The 18,028-nt window shown below is 42.7% G+C and overlaps 1 long non-coding RNA gene across 1 annotated transcript; it reads left to right on the top strand.

Annotated features, from left to right (window-relative positions):
• The first annotated feature begins 16,671 nt into the window (after positions 1–16,671).
• Positions 16,672–17,801, top strand: LOC119128969. The gene is made up of 3 exons (XR_005099107.1): positions 16,672–16,693; positions 17,205–17,223; positions 17,325–17,801. It is a non-coding gene; the product is annotated as an uncharacterized LOC119128969 (long non-coding RNA).
• The last annotated feature ends 227 nt before the right edge of the window (positions 17,802–18,028 follow it).

The following is an 18,028-nucleotide window of genomic DNA, read 5'->3' as shown; positions in this document are numbered from 1 at the left end:
AGAATGGGCAAGAATTCCAGTCTCTCGATGTGCAAAACTGATAGAGACATACCCCAAGCGACTTGCAGCTGTAATTGCAGCAAAAGGTGGCGCTACAAAGTATTAGCGCAAGGGGGCCGAATAATATTGCACGCCCCACTTTTCAGTTTTTTATTTGTTCAAAAAGTTTAAATTATCCAATAAATTTTGTTCCACTTCACGATTGTGTCCCACTTGTTGATTCTTGACAAAAAATTTAATCTTTATGTTTGAAGCCTGAAATGTCGCGAAATGTTGAAAGGTTCAAGGGGGCCGAATACTTTCGCAAGGCACTGTAGGTAGGTAGGTAGGTAGGTACTTTATTGATCCCGATTCAGTTGCCAGAAGTTAAATATATAAACAGATAGACAATATAAATAGAACTGGAAAATCAATTTCCAGGTTATAAACAGCTGCCTGCCATCAAGACAAAATATAGTGTCACAGTATTGAAAACCTGTATTGTCACAATCTATACCAGCGGTCCCCAACCTCCGGAAGAAAAGGAAATTTATATGCAAAAGCTGCATTTTAAAGAACATTTCTGGAGTCCTACTTAAAATATAGATTTATCGCCACAGGTGACTCTGCATAATATGGCGACAGGCTAGCCAACGAGGCAATGAAGCCTTCAAAACTGCTTCGGCACATGGAAACCAAGCATCCTGCATTAAAAGACAAACCTTATCCACTTCGGGTGTCATTGTCTCCGATTACGCCTCGATGGGATCGTTTCTGAGAAACAAGCTCAGTGCTCCCACTAATTAATTCAATGTAATGGTGAGTTTTATTTTTATGTCGTTGATACTTGTTTTTGCCAGTCGTATCATTTTATTTCATCGTATTTATATATTTATTATAAATGTATTATTTATTTATATAAATGTATTATTTATTTATATAAAGACCGGTACGTGAAAATATTTCTGACACGTAACCGGTCCGCAGCGCAAAAAAGGTTGGGGACCACTGATCTATACCATTACCTGCAGGATGAGGTTTAATATTCCCATGAAATTCCGTGACGGAATCACCTTTTCTAGAGCCAGGTACCGAGCAGGACCGCGAGATAGGAAGAGACGGAGTGAGAAAAACTACAGCTTTGTGACTCGGCGGGGAGCCAAGCAAGGAAAGACAAAGAGCTCGACGAACAGACTACCTTTGTCTACACAGTGAGGTAACTGTTGTGATAGAGTGTCAACCAGGCTGAACTCCACCTCTTGCCAGAAGCCACATGACATAACCTCACCAACAACACTGAACAGAATCAGTGGTAAACATTGTTTACCATTATTACCAAAGTACAAGCCCTGCTTTCTATTGTGTGACATCATATATAAATTATATAAATGCTTTGGTTTAAACATTTGCTGCAGTTAGTAAAATAATATATACATTTTGTCTCTACTGTACTCCAAAAATGTGATTATTAGGTCTATTTTAATGAACCCAATTTAGAGCTTGTAGTCCTGCCTGTCTATTTCTTAAAAACATTGGGATGGACGAATGCAAGGCTAGTTTGATAAACAAAACTTTAAAGTTATAAGCTCTAATGCTGAATTTTAGTAAGTGCCCACTAATAAAACTGCTTTTCGTAAGGAGTACAGCTCTTTATTCTGGGCTTCACTAAAAACGTATTACTGATTAGTAGGGGTGTAAATCGCGGGTTTTGTCACAATACGATATCATATCGATACAAAGGACCACGATACGATTATTGCCGATATCTTAAACCCTGCTGTGATTCATTCACGATACATCACGATATAGTGCTCCACGATCGATATTTTTATTTTATTTTATTTTTTTTAAATAAAAAATATAGAACAATATCCTGATTTATAACAATTCATACGCAAAATCAACAAGGTACTGCAAACTCTTTATTTAGGAAATTACAAGAGTATTGTAGTATACAAAGTGCTCATTTTAACACTGAACTTTATCGAATTCCTATATTTTTTCTCATATAAGTAAAGAAAAATGAATATTCTTTCTTTTTTTGTAATACCATTAACTTTAAAGTGCATTACTGAACTATTTATTTACAATAATTTTAATTGTCCGTTGAGCCATCTTTTCTTTGGAATCCAATCGTGCTTCCAAACGAATGACTTGAAGCCCAAAGGGGAGCGAATTTCCTCGTCTTCTTGGACACTAGCCATAGCACCAGCCCAGGAGCCGCGTAGTTGTCGGCTCCCCTTTCACGTGCCTGCTCTGCTCACAACACAGCACGCCGCGTACTGCTCCCGGAAAGAGGAAGCAAGCAACAATGAACTGGATTTCAAAATAAAGTCGCGTCTAATGTCCGAGGTCAAACACGGCGATATAAATCGATGTTTACGTTTAGCATCGATGCCAATAAATCGTAGAGCATTATATCGATTAATCGATGTGTATCGATGAATCGTTACACCCCTACTGATTAGGTAATTTTTTTTTCCCATTATCATTATTTTACTTTGTTCTTGTGCAATATTTGAACTTAGTAGGTACCAGTCCAGAGGTGTGGATAAATCTCATGCAAAGATTAACTGTGGTGTTTACATGAGTTCAATCTGGTGATTCTAAGACTCAGCGGGTCACTGCTCAAAATTAACCATGGGACCGCCTCCTCTCTCTGCCTCAGTGCATATTTTTGTTATGACTTGCAATATCCGACAAAAAACATTTGTAAATTTAATAACCATCATTTCTAGTTCTCCAGGCAAGTCAGACATGAGTACAAGATCTTCACTCACAATGACCACATGCACACAAAAAAAGACTAAAGACACACAATGGCTCTCCTTGAAGGAAACTCAATGCTATTAAGGTGCGGGCTGAAAGGACTGATGGTCGTTTGTCAAAGCGCATCGACCCATCACGGTTTGTTTGCTACTTAGGTGACATTTATCAAACAAAGAGGGTGAGCGCAAGGCTAAGACCAGGTCACACCATGAATACAAAATAGTTTTGCATATACTTTGAATATATATATTGAAGGATGTTTTGAAAATGGACGTAATCACTGTTTTGAAAATGGACGTAATCACTGTTTTTAATACCTATAAATAAGCTTATTCCACTATAACATTTAAATTCTAGTCTGGGAACATCTACTTCCATGGAAATTATGTTTTTTTCCCCTAATACTAAATGGCCTGAAGGCCTGGATGTATCCCATTTTTATGTATGTACATGCTGAATGTTCTTGTCATTTAATGTCACCTAAATCAAGGCTTTTCTGGTCTTGATTTGAAATTCAACCAGCTACCAATACAACCTGCAAATGGAGATTTACTGTTATGACAGCACATTGGGATTTATTCACAAACCCCATTTCCCACGAGCATTTTGCAACAATAATGTGGGTTTTCACCCTTAGATGTTTTCTATAGAAGAAGAAACAGAACGCACACATGTTTTGTGACTGAGCAATGTTTGTTGAATTCCATGTGATTTAAAAGTCCATCTTCATCTTTATAAAATTGAGTGTAGGTTTGGCAAGGTTGCCTTAAAAATATATTTCGATACAGTTACTAGTTACCAGCAAAATACTTTAATTAGTAATGTAATTGTGGTAACAGTTGCCATGTAAACAAAATGGCAGTTCCAATGACGTAACACATTTCAAATTCTAAATTGATAGTCGATATGTCACTTCAAGGGTGACCACCTGCTAATAACTTGCTGGAATCGAGCCTCAGCTTTGAGCAGGGGACCTGTGTGTCGAGTTGCAATCTCCTTTTACTGCAGTCCCTCTTTGACTTCATGTGCTGCCTCTTCTTTGTGAGCGCTTACTGCCGTGACTTTGCTTGTGCAGTTGGTCAGTGACTCATTGATAATTAGGCTCTGTCAGTCAATAATGGACATTCATGTGGGGGCTCCTTCAAGTGAATGTGAGAACGGCTCCCAATGCACATCACTACTTTTGTTGGTGGGTATTTGATTTTACACACTAATTTCCTGTACACAGCCTGAATTTGTGGGAAGGATGAATTGAGCTTCAAGCATTGTACGAGCAGCCCTTGCCACACCCATTCAAATGAGAGAACAAATTATGGTATTCATGCTCAGCATGAATAAACACATTTCTAATTACATTTTCTGTGAGTAAAATATAGTTTCGGGTTTAGTGACCTGCCTCGTGTTGCTCGTTTCTGCAAAATAATGGCGTGATAGATCAGACTGGACAGCCAAGTGCAGAATGACAGACTTTAATGAAGATGAGGGAAGGGGAGTTTGAGTGCTGGAGCCCAGGCTGGGCTGGACTGGAGCGCGGATCGGCTTGCGGCCGAGTTACGTGGAGGAACGCGCTCCATGACGCACTGGGAAGCCAGTGGGCAGGAGCTGACCTGGTGGAGAAAGCAGCAGAGCAAGCGCATAGAAGGGCAGGGCGCTTGTGGTAGTCGTGGTCAGGAACAGGCGAAGCGTCAGAACGGGCGGCAAGCAGAACGTGTTCGATAACGGGCAGGTGGTCAGGAAGCAAGCTGAGACGGGTCAGTGAATGGAACAGGTCGGCAATGGGAGTCAGACGGCTAGCGCACAGTGAGCTAGCGAGTGGCATCACTGAACAGACTGAAAGGCAAAGCAAGGGGATCGCGGGGTTTAAATAGGACGCCTAACGAACGTCTGGCAAGTGTGGGTGATTGAGTTGATTTGTGGGTCGTGGCTGTGAGTGCGTGGCAGATTGAAAGTTACCGGTTGATAACCAGATGAGTAGGCGTGTGACAAGAGGTCACTGTCTGATATTGTCTATTTTGAACTAAAGGTCTTCGGGAAAGCTAAAGTCTTATTCTCTTGTCCTTGTGAAGCAATATTGTCACAATATATTAATAATGCACAGTGACTTTGATTGGTCACTCATCTAATTAGTGGTCTGGAAATATTAACACATTCAATCACTTGTTGCTCCCCCTTCTGGTAAAAAGTGTTTATTCTTGATTAGTGATGCATTACTGGTATTTCTGGTAGTGTGATTTTATATTGTGGTGACCACTCACCAGGCCACGAACTGGTTTCGCTCTGTGGCTATTTGGTACTGGACCACACAAAGAATGAGCAAAAAAAAATATTGAAAACATTCAAGTCTCAAACAAGTTTTATTTTGAATATATGCATCTGATTGTGCCACTGTACAGAAGTCAAACTGCTTATCTTGGTTACATGATGTAGGATATAAAAAAAAAAAAAAAAAGCCCACAAGCTAACAAAATTGATGGGGTCAAAAAATGAATTTCTTTTCGGAAAAATTATGAGACGGAATAAGAGCCTTCAACTTCCAAGAAAAAGATAGCTGCATTTAAGAGCAATGTCAGCATCCTACTTAAAATGGGGTTATCGCTACAGTGGATTCTCACACACCGAGCCCGCTCTACATAATATGTGGTGACAGGCTCGCAAATGAGGCAATAAAGCCCTCACTGCCAAATACCCACTGAATACCTTGCCTCCATTTCCAGCAGCCTAACTTGGGTTCATGGGATTTTATGAAATGACGGTGAGTAAAACAAAATCATGGACGAGATTGGACATAAGTAACACATCAGGGCTGCTGAAATCCGGTCCCTGAGAGCCTCTAACCAGCCTATTTAAATGTATCTCTACTGCACACAAAACATCGGGATTGTTATTAGGCTTTTGTAAAGCTTGCTGATGAGCTGATCATTCAAATCAGTTGTGTAAGAGTAGGGATACTAAAACAGGCTGAAAAGGGGCTCTTGAGGACTGAACTTGGGCACTACAGACACAGTATAATGAAATCAAAAGACTTTTATCACCAGAACAACGCTGGCTAATATGCGCTAAGTAAAAAAAAAAATTCATTTTTGAGCATCTTAATTCAACAGTTGACAATGATACACTTATTATATTTGCAGACTGGCAAACAGTTCAGGGGGGAATGGCTGCCGCCAGAAGACAGCTGGGATAGGCTCCTATGTATAGACCTAATTTAGACGTCTAAAATTGGTCTCGGTATAGACCTAAAATAGACGTCTAAATTAAAAACATCAAATATGATCATATTTCGAAATTTTAAAGTCTGGACCAGCTGTAAGTTGTATAAATAATGTACAGAAGTTGTTTGGATTTGTGTTTAACAAGCATATTGATCTGTACATGTGAGTTGGTTATTTCTGTAACCTGATATAGACATCTATTTTAGGTTATTTTATAGACCTGAAATAGACGTCTAAATTAGGTCTATATATAGACCTAAAATAGACGTCTAAATAAGGGCTATATATAGACCTAAAATAGACGACAAATTTAAATCCATTAAATATGAAATATTAAACCACAAACCAGCTGTAGGTTGTATAAATAATGAACAGAGGTTGCCTTGCTTTGTTTTGAATGACCATTGATCCAGATGATGTGTGGTTATTTCTGTAACCTTATCGACATCTATATTAAGTCTGTGTAGACCTAATTTAGACGTCTATTTTAGGTCTCCACATAAACCTAATTTAGACGTCTATTTTAGGTCTATAGAATAACCTAAAATAGATGTCTACACATTGACCTAAAATAGACGACAAAAATAAATCGTCAAATATGAAATATTAAACCCAAAACCATTCTGTAAGTTGTATACATAATGTCCAGAAATCATGTTGCTTTGTTTTAAACAACCATTGATCCGTGTGAAGTGTGGTTATTTCTGTGACCTGATTTTAGGTCTATGGAATAACCTAAAATAGATGACAAAATTAAATCCATCAAATATGATCATATTAAACCCAAAACAACCATGTTTTAAACAACCATTGATCCGTGTAAAGTGTCATTGGGGCTATGCAGGGCACACATAGACGAACAAAAACTAAATCCATCAAATACGAAATATTAACCCTAAACCAGCTGTAAATTGTATAAATAATCTACAGAAGTTGTATTGCTTTGTTTTAAACAACTATTGATCCGTGTGAAGTGTGGTTAATTCTGTAACCTGAGGCCAAAATTAAATCCATCCATCCATTTTCTGTACCGCTTGTCCCTACCATCAAATATGAAATATTAAACCCTAAACCAGCTATAAGTTGTATAAATAGTGTACATAAGTTGCATTGCTTTGTTTTAAACAACCAATGATCCCTGTGAAGTGTGGTTATTTCTGTAACCTGATATAGAAGTCTAGATTAGGTTATTCCATAGATGCCAGTGGCGTAGCCAAGCCGGGGCGGCGCCCCGGTTAGGACTCCCTGCGCCCCGGTTGAAAAAAATCGAGCTTTTTCGATTCTTCATTTTCATGCCATTTTTTTCTTTCGGTCTTGCGCGAATGTGCTTGCGCTATTCTATGTGCGCGATGTTATCCATTCACCGTTTGCCTCCCGGACCCGGATGTTGTTTTAGCGATCAGCGAACGGCGTGGGTGATGTTCGATTTTTTTTCCTGTGGGCGCGCGCCCCTACTGGAAAAATTCCTGGCTACGCCACTGATAGATGCCAAAATTAAATCCATCAAATATGAAATATTGAACCTTAAACCATGCAGCTGTAATTGGATGGGATTGCAATGTTGTATTGCTTCGTTCGAAACGCTAGGGGCAGACACGTGCATAAATTGTGCGCCACCGTAAAAAAAACAAGAAGAAGAAGAAGTCGGTTCAGTAAGAGCTGTTGTTTTGTCCTGCAAAGTTTGTCCATTTCATTATCAATCGATTTCAAGCTTGGACTTAAGTTGTAGCTTGCCTGCTAGTCCTTCGTTTTTGCTACGTGACTAGTAGGTGGCGGGCCGAAGCTCGCTAGAGGCTTTCGTTAGTGAAATGATTGATCTGGTTGAAGGGAGGATGTGATATTTTAATATGACCTACATAGATTTTATATTAACACGTTTCTGATTGTTGGGAGCTGTTTTTTGGTCATCGTTTTATGAAAATCAATGTTTAATTGCGAAACGCAACAGGCACTGCTGCAAAGGGGTCCCTGCTGCGGAACCAATCAAAACTCATAACAACGTCACGTGACTTGGTGTCTCCCAATGGCAGTCCTCCAACTCAGGAACTAGGAGTAAATATTGCCTCGGGTCTATTGACAACAATGGACTTTGTTCGCACTTGGTAAGTTCTTATTTAATATAAATCCATATTGAAAATGGCTAAGGATAGCCCCGGGGCTAAGAACGTGCAGTGTGAAAAGCCCTAAAATGTGATAGGATGTTAGGAGTCATCCGCAGTTTCTATGTAGTCCATTTTGGCTTCAGAGATCACACATGACTAATTTATGTTACAGATAATAGCTACAGTAACTCCTGGTTTTGCCTTACCGTCTTTCTCAGCTAGTCATCTAACATAAACGTTAGTCAAACAATCCTAACCCAATGCTAATAATAGTTGTTTAAAGTTAAAGTTAAAGTCCCAATGATCATCACACACACATCTGGGTGTGGTGAAATTTGTCCTCTGCATTTAACCCATCCCCGTGTGATTTTGATCCATCCCCTGGGAGAGAGGGGAGCAGTGAGCAGCAGCGGTGCCGCGCTCGGGAATCATGTGGTGATCTAACCCCCCAATTCCAACCCTTAATGCTGAGTGCGAAGCAGGGAGGCAATGGATCCCATTTTTATAGTCTTTGGTATGACCCGGCCAGGGTTTGAACCCACAACCTTCCAGTCTCAGGGCGGACACTCTACCACTAGGCCACTGAGCTGGTTTCACATTCTTGTTGGGTGTTACACTAGCATGTTGTGGATCGTGGAATACCATTAAGACCAAAGAGAGGATCATAATGGTAGAGAACATATATATTTGTAACACAATAACAACATTATCTTTTATTATTAACAGTGTTCAGACAGTCCAAACACACACACGTCTGTACAAGGTAGGTCGTTTGATTTGCACGTGCATCTCCCCTTCATACACTGTGTTTTTTTGCAGGAGCAGTACACAAGTTCCAGGATTTCGACTGGGGCTGGAGGAAGTGACATCCAGTCAATCTCAAAGAAGTCTCCATTTATCATCCATCCATGACTCATTGGTGGAGGTATGTCTGGCTGGCTCTGCAGGGACCTCCGATATATTGCTGCCTGGTAGTTAGCCCGCTGAGTATGTTTACGCAGACCCATTGACAAAGTCAACCGAAGGAGAAGATGGTCACATGAGGAAAACCATGAGGACTGATCATGGGACCCCAGAAAACCCATACAAAACCAACACTTGGTACCGGTGTGTAAAGTTCACTGTGAGATCCTACACAGGAGGGGTGCTGTGTGTGTTCCAAACTCTCCCCCTCCTCCACGCAAGTTCACCTGGAGGCCAAAGTGATGGACATTAGTGAAGCGAAATGTATGGCCTCTATGGGAGGACTTGGATGCACACACCGTGCTGTCACAGTCAGCGATGCTACCCCTACCGCCCTGGACTCACAGAAAGGAACCTGTGATTGAACTATTTTGGATTAATCTCAATGTGGCTGTTGAAGGACGAAAGATGCCACAAGTGGCATAAACAAAAAGGCTACCTGGAATGAACTACACGTGTTACATCCAAGGAAATGAAACCCACAAATGCATTGACGACGACTGCTCTCCAGGAGGAAACTGGAATGGGAGCTTTGGACATCACCGCTGAGTGTCAGGATGAGAGCCATTTTAAGTGGTGAGGGTTCTCCAATGAACATGGCTGCACCATCAAACGGAACATACTTCATACAGAATGGCTGGTGGCTTTGTAGTCACAAGGTTTATCCGATGCTGCCCGCCAACTGGACAGGAGTGTGTGCACCAGTGTGCGAAACAGACCACACCTACAAGATACAGCATCATCAGATGACAATGGCACACAACTCTCCTGGACGTCGACGCAGGGCTGTTGCAACCTTTGAACCACATGACCCCGTCTGGGGTAGGAATGTCCCTGACAGCCATAAGATTCAAGATTAAAGAATTTTTATTTGCCATGTTTGAGCATCCCAAACAAGGAATTTGACTTCGGTACATCTCAGCCTCTGTTCAACATTTAGGTGACTAACAACACTCAGGACATGTGTGAAAATTGACAAATATTCTCAAACATCCCCTGATCTTAAACTCCCAGGAGGGCAAGGAAAAACTCAAAACTCCTACTAGGGGAAATGAGAAACCTTGAGAAGAGACCACAAGATGGGAGGATCCCTCTTCCAGGATGACCAGGCTGCAATGTATGGACACATAGTACACGTAAAATAGACAATTCAAAATAAAGCGTCGAGAGCTGGATGTTATTGCACAGCAATGTCTCTGAGACTCTAAGAGTGGTGTGAGTTCATCAGAGCGACAGCCTGGGGGAAGAAGCTGTCTCTGTGTCTGCTGGTTTTGGCGTACAGTGCTCTATAACGCCGTCCGGAGGGGGGTAATTCAAACAGACTGCAACCTAGGTGAGAGGGGTCTGTAGAGATGTTTCTTGCACGTTTCCTGGTCCTGGACAGGTACAAGTCTTGGATAGATGGGAGGTTGATCCCAATTATCTTTTCTGCAGTCCTGATTGTCCGTTGCAGTCTGTGCTTGTCTTGTTTGGAGGCCGATCCAAACCAGACAGTGATGGAGGTGCAGAGGACAGACTGGATGATGGCAGTATAGAAGGTCTTCAGCAGCTCCCGTGGCAGGTTGAACTTCCTGAGCTGTCTCAGAAAGTACAGCCTCTGCTGGGCCTTCTTCTGGACAGAGTCTATGTGGCTGGTCAATTTCAGGTCCCGAGAGATTGTGGATCCCAGTACTTTAAAGGTGTCTGTGGAGAGAATAGTATTACTGCGGATAGTGAGGGTGAAAGTGGTGAAGGGTATCGCCTGAAGTCCACTGTCATCTCCACGGTCTTGAGCGGGTTCAGCTCCAGGTGGTTTTGGCTGCACCAGTGGACCAGCCACTCCACCTCCTGTCTGTACGCAGTCTCGTCACCGTTCCGGATCAGTCCGATGAGAGTGGTGTCGTCTGCATACTTCAGGAGCTTCACAGAAGAGTCGCCTGAGGAGCAATCGTTAGTGTAGAGAGAGAAGAGCAGTGGGGAGAGGACGCACCCCTGGGGGGTGCCAGTATTGGTGGTCCGGGTGCCGGATGTGATGGTCCCCAGCCTCACACGCTGTCTCCTGTTGGTCAGAAAGCTGGTGATCCACTGACAGGTGGAGGCAGGCACCGCGAGCTGGATGAGCTTCTGTTGAAGGATGTCACGAGCGATGGTGTTGAACGCTGAGCTGAAGTCCAGGATCCTGGCGTACGTTCCTGGGGTGTCCAAGTGGTGCAGGATGTAGTGCAGTCCCATGTTGACCGCATCATCCACCGACCTGTTTGCCCGGTAGGCAAACTGCAGGGGGTCGACGTCCTTCAGGTGATTCAACACTAACCTCTCGAAAGATTTCATGACCACAGATGTCAGGGCGACAGGTCATTCAAACCTGTGATGGCGGGCTTCTTGGCCACCGGTACGATGGTGGAGCTCTTGAAGCACGAGGGCACCTCACACAGCTCCAGGAAACGGTTAAAGATCCGTGCAAAGGTGGGTGCCAGTTGCTCGACACAGACTTTCAAGCAGGAAGGGGACATGCCGTCTGGGCCCGGTGCCTTCCTGACCTTTTGTCTCCGGAACATCTGACACACCTCCTGGGGCGGCTTCTGTAAGAGAGAGAGTGGGTGATAACGATGATAGAGGTCTGGACAGAGCGGTTGTGGGGGGAGGTGTGTATGTTGATTTTGCTGCAGGAGGTCCTGTTGTGTGGGTGGACCGTTCAAACCTGCAGTATAACCTGTTTAGCTGGTTTGCAAGCCTTGGGTTCTTCACAGGAAGGGGGGTTTCTTGAAGCCCGTGATGCTCTGCAGCCCTTTCCACACTGTTGAGGGATCATGATTGGCAGAGAGGTGTCTCTCTAGGCTCTCCCCGTAACACCTCTTGGCTTTCCTGACCTCTCGGTTCAGTGTGTTCCTGGTCTGCTTGAACAGGTCCCGGTCACCACACCTGGAGGCTTCCTCCTTGGCTTTGCGCAGCCCTCCTGAGGTTCGATGTAAACCAAGGTTTGTCGTTGTTGTACGTGCAGAAGGTCTTAGTCTGCACACACAAATCCTCACAAGAGCTGATGTATGATGTGACAGTGTCAGTGAGTTTTTTGTTTTGTTTTGTTTTTTGAGTGAGTTCATGCAGGTCTGAAGTTGCAGCTTAAAAAAAAAAACAATCGGTGCAGTAAAGCAGGCTTGGAGGTCCTGCTTTGACTCCACTGTCCACTTCCTCACAGTCCTCACCACAGGCTTATAAGTTTTTAATTTCTGCCTGTTGGCTGGGATCAGATGAACTAGACAGTGGTCCGAGAGTCCTAAAGCTGCACGAGCCACAGAGTGGTATGCATCCTATATTACGGTGTAGCAGTGGTCCAGTGTCTGTGCCCATCTGGTAGGACACGTTATTTGCTGTCTGTATTTGGGGAGTTCGTGTGCGAGGTTCGCCCTGTTAAAATCCCCCAGAACAATGATTAGTGAGTTTGGTAGTATTTTCTCCATGTCTGTTACCTGATCAGCCAGCAGCTGCGTGGCTTCGCTCGCACGTGCGTGTGGTGGAATGTAAACAGCCGCCATGACGATCGAGGAGAACTCCCGTGGTGAATAAAACGGCCGGCAGTTTATGAAAAGTGTTTCTAGGAGAGGGCTGCAAGACTCTTTCAACACCGTGACATCAGTACACCAACGTTCATTAATACAGAAACATAAACCACCTCCCTTTGATTTTCCGGTGAGCTCCGCGCTGGGGTCTGCCCATATTAGCCGAAACCAAGCAAGCTCCACGGCGTGGTGGGGGGTGCGTCCGTCAAGCCACGTTTCAACAAAGCACAGCGCGGAGGATCTGCTGAAGTCCGTGTTCCTTGAAATGAGAAGCAGCAGTTCGTCCATCTTGTTCGCCAGAGAGCGGACGTTCGCCAGATGAATTGATGGTAGGGGAGAACGGAACCCTCTCTGCCTCAGCTTTACGAGGGCTCCGGCACGTTTGCCGCACCGCCGTCTTTGGCATGCTAGCTTGTATAGCACCGCCGCTCCGGCTAAAATCTTCGTCAAACAGTCTGGATCAGAGAAAACTGGAAAGAAAATGCCAGGAGAAGACTGTCCGATGTTTAACAGTTCTTCTCTGGTAAAAGTGATCCGGGATGGACAGCAGAAGACACAGAAAACACACAAAATAAGACAAAGTAGCAGAGAGCGACTCACAGAGGCAGCTGTCCACGGCGCCATCTTTGTGTTCCGGTTGCACATACATTCCAGGAGATAATGACACTCACATCAACGACGCCATGAAGTCACGGAAGAATTTACAGCAGGCCATGTCGGAGGACAAGGTCCCACATCAGTGGGATTTCTTTTCATGGCTATTCTCTGGCGCCTGGTGGCAACTGCTGTTGAAACTTCTGTGATTGTTGTGCTCATTTATGACCTGTGTTATCCCATGTTTGAAATCAGCTGTGTGTCTTCTACCGTAGCCGAAGTGCGAATACAACATCTCAGGTATGTCGAATGTGATGATTTGAATGCACTGTGGAAAGAAGATTGCAATAATGCTCTTTAGCTGAGCGTGTTTCACAGAATCTTGATGATTTGACCATCGAAATTGCCTTGCGAGTGATGGGTACAATGATGTACTGTTTCTGTGGTTTTCTTTTTCTTTTTCTATCTTCATTATATTTTCTTGCTTATGTTTGTTAATCGGGGTGACATAATCATATGATAAACAGGAGGGAAATGTTAGGGTTGATAGATTATTTTGATCGTATGATTATGTTGGAATGTAGACTATAATGATTAACCAAACTTGTCCTGTCTTAACAACGTAGTAGTAAAACAAAGTGCTAAGATCCCTTGAACTGATTGACCAGCTGCAGAGGAAGCAATCAAAGTTGTTCTGTTTACACAACATTGTAAAACACCCCCTGCTCTGATTTGACCAGAGGCCAGGGTTCACCAAACCTGTCCACTCTCACCCCCACCCTGCTTCTCTCAATAAATATCAGTCAGATTTCGTTCGAACATCGCTGTATGCACAGTGACGAACGATTTCTCCACTTGCAAGCGCTCAAAGGGCATACTCTCTCCCGTGTGGTTCTTGCAAATAAGTGAGTGAGTGAGCACCACTCTCACAACTTAGTAGTTTTGTTCTATTAAATAGCCCCCATTTTTTTAATACTGTATGTATATTTTTACATTTTTAAACATATGATTTAAAAACATTGCACATTTGTAATGGTTGGATATTAATGTTTGAATTTTTTTTTTTATTTAGGTTCACTTATCGTTTTGGTTAATTTTAACATCAAAAGATGTACCGTAAATTCCGGACTATAAGCCGCGACTTTTTTCCAAAATTTTGAACCCTGCGGCTTATAGTCAGGTGCGGCTTATATAGGGATTTTTTCGTGATTTTTGTGATGACTTGATCACTTTTATACACTGCGGTATCTTGAAGAAAAAAACAACAACAAAAATACTATTTTGAAACACTACTATGGCTGCTGCTTATTCTGGCTGTGTTGCTTGTGACTATTATGAGCTTTAGTAGGAATGCACGCTAGGTGACCTGCGTCAAAGGGCTCTAAACCCTTTCTCTTACTCTGCCATGTGACTCAGAGATTACACAAAGCAGTGGCGCTGTTTGGACCATCTGCATTGTATTAAAACCCAATCAATCAGCATTTAAATTCAATTCTTCTGACATTTTGCTCACCAAAAACAAGTTGTAATGAACGTGAACTTTTAATGCATTTTATTCAGAAGGTTAATTTGAGGCAGAGCACGAGCAAAGGCCATCCGGATACCTGAATATAGGCGTAGGAGAATTAGCCCCTGACGAGCCAGAGGAGAACGTTGCCACTGTACAGGATTCGGAAATCAACCTTCTCAAGTCCGGAGAACTCACGATGGCCGTCCCGCTCAGCATCGAGGATATTTCCCAGTTTGGCGACGGCTCGCGGGAGCTCTTCATCAAATCCAGCTGTTACAGCGTGGTGACCGTTGCGGTGGCTGACGCGGGGCCGAGCATCGGCTGGATGTTTTCTTCGGAACCAAAAAGCATTTCCTTTAGTGTGGTTTACCGGGAAAATGCTGATGATCAATTGGAGCGATCAAAGGTTCTCATTCCACTGACGCGCTGCAATTCTCACAAAGAGACCATTCAGGGACAGCTAAAAGTGCGTCGGCCGGGAACCTACGCGCTCATCTTCGACAACTCCTTCTCACGATTTATCTCCAAGAAAGTCTTCTATCATCTGACCATGGAAAAGCCCATCATCTACGATGGAAGCGACTTCCCCTGAAGCTTTGCCAACACTAAGTATCACCATGGCAACCGAAGGGAGATAAGAAGAGACAGACGAAGAAGAGATAATGCGCCGAAGAAGACGTGCTAGTTTGTGTTTTGATAGGCGTATAATTCACACGAAGAAGAGACAGAACGAGATCAAGACGGACATTACTGAAAGGGAGCTTTTATACACAAACCGTCATTATGGGGGACAAAAGAAATGCATATGATGCCGCTTTTAAGCTAAAGGCAGTCGATGTTGATGACATTGTCTTGCGTCACCCTTTTCTTTATTTCGTGGTCCCGTCTACTCTGGAGCTATACGTGTCGCTCGCTAGTTTAATGTAATTTAGCGCTTCGTGCATGAATAAAATTAGCATGAACAGACCCTCATCACACTCGAAGAAATGCATAAAAGCGGCGACGAAAGAGAGACTGAGAAAGTGTGAGGCGAAGGATATCTAACGCTATTCCAATCGGACGCTGAGAAGGAAGACTTCGATGGTTTCAGTGCACAGGAGGAAGATGAAGACGATGAAGCTCTTTTTTTACTTTTACTGGTATGTTTTTTAACGAGCCCTGTTGGTGCTGTACTACCGTGTTGCTGCTGTGTTACCGCCGCGTCTCAGTGACTTTTACCGGGTATGTTTTTTTTAATCCAGCCCTATTAGTCTTGTGTTACTTCCGTGTTGCTGCGGTATTACTGCCGCGCCACGGGCAGTGTTTGGAAAGAAATGTTAAGGTATGTTATTAAAACTTTAAAAAAGCTTTCTGTGTCCAGTCTTTCTTTGTTAATAACTCGCGTTGGAAAGAAATGTTAAGGTATGTTATTAAAACTTTAAAAAAGCTTTCTGTGTCCAGTCTTTCTTTGTTAATAACTCGCGTGCACACTTCCGTGTTGCTGCGGTACTACTGCTGCGTCACAGGCAATGTTTAGAAAGACATGTTAAAGTATGTTATTAAAACTTTAAAAAGGCTTTCTGTGAACGGTCTTTCTTTGTAAAAAACGCGTATGCACGTGCGGCTTATAGTCCGGTGCGGTTTATATAAGAAAAAAACTAAAATATCCCCCAATTTTAGCTGGTGCGGCTTATAATCCGGTGCGGCTTATAGTCCGGAATTTACGGTAGTTATATCTGCAGGTAACATAAGTATGACTGTTACTGAAACCTATTTCTGTATTAAAAAATGTAAATTTTCACACCCTGGACCATCGCTAATCAAATGCATTTTCACAACATCCTGGAACTACACAAAGGTAAGGATCACAGGTTAAATGTATAGAGGCTTTGCAGTCACGTGATTTTATCACGTGATTTTGTGTTATGCCGCCATCTTGGCGGTCAACCGGTCAGCTCGTTCCTACGTGTTCGTACAGATTCAGTTTGATTTCTGCGCTACATTTTCACCGATTTCATCCGAATTATGGCTGATTTGCTATCCAATGAAGTTGGGCATTTGGATGAAGAATCCAAGAAACGTTACCGAGAGAAGTTGAACCTTGTTGGCACAACCGATCCGTACCTTTTACCGAGAAGCATGCTAAAATCACCTGAGCATTTTGCAACAGCCGACCTGCCTGATCTCTCATATCCAGATATTTATAATTACCTCGTCGATTCACCATCTCCGTACACTGGAAAGGACCTTAAGGCATACAAGAGTCTGGATGCCTGCAAGTATTTTACAGCAGGTTTTGTGCATGATGGGCTGATATGGCAGATTCCAAATAGAATCGATTTCTTCTCATGACCAAGGTAAGGAAAATATCATATTGAAATCTGAGAAATTAATTCCTACAATAAAACATTACATAATTTCCAACTATTCAATATAGAGCTTATGCAACAATTTCTACAAAAATACTTTTTAGAATTCATACTTGATAATTCCTTTTGGTCTCTTGATCAAAATGAACCAGGTTTAAATTTTCAAGCTAATTTAATGAATGATTCATGAGAAAATTTACCAAATGCCAGGTAAAATATGCATAAATGGACAGTAAGAGGTCTAGCCTTGTATATTATATCCAAATTAGGGACTGATAATAATATAAGGTATGTCATATTATCTGTTTCAGGTAAAACACTCTCAACGGATGAATGATCCTCCCCTCAGACCTTGGGTAGCAATAGCGAAAGATGGTCAGATCCTGTGCTGCCACTGTACCTGCATGGCTGGATTGGGTGAAACATGTTCACATTCAGCAGCATCCCTGTTCGCCCTGGAGACATTAATACGTATGAAGACGGCCACTTCATGCACATCACTACCTTGTCAGTGGCTGAAACCATCAGCATCGCACATAGAATATGCTGAAGGATGCAATATCGATTTTGCCCGTCCAGCCCAGAAACGAAAGTCAGAAGTTTCAACTCCTGAGGAAAGTGCTGCGAGAAAACTGCTGAATGTTCCTCCACCAACTGAAGAGCAGAAAGCTGCCTTTTACAAGGCTTTGTCTGAATGCGGTGGAAGACCAGCAATTTTGAGCATTGTCCCTGACTATGCTGACAACTTTGTGCCAAGGGCAGTGAAGCGAAAGCTTCCTGTACCTCTCTCACAGCTATACGATTCTGGCAATATGAAACTCAGCCCAGATGAACTTGCACTAAAATGCCGGTCAGAGCTGGAAAAGTTACATTCCATTACGAGAGAGCAGGTTTGTATTTTTTTCGCACTTAGTAATTAATATATATATCATAAATAATTTATTGTTCTCCAACCTGTTACAAATAATCTAATCATAGTGAAAACAATTTTTATTAAAATGTTTTTCAGATATCT

The sequence above is a fragment of the Syngnathus acus genome, chromosome 10 (assembly GCF_901709675.1).
Source record: "Syngnathus acus chromosome 10, fSynAcu1.2, whole genome shotgun sequence".
In the NCBI taxonomy this organism is placed as follows: domain Eukaryota; kingdom Metazoa; phylum Chordata; class Actinopteri; order Syngnathiformes; family Syngnathidae; genus Syngnathus; species Syngnathus acus.
Note: the sequence above shows the minus strand (reverse complement) of the source record. Positions and strands in the feature narration are given on the sequence as shown.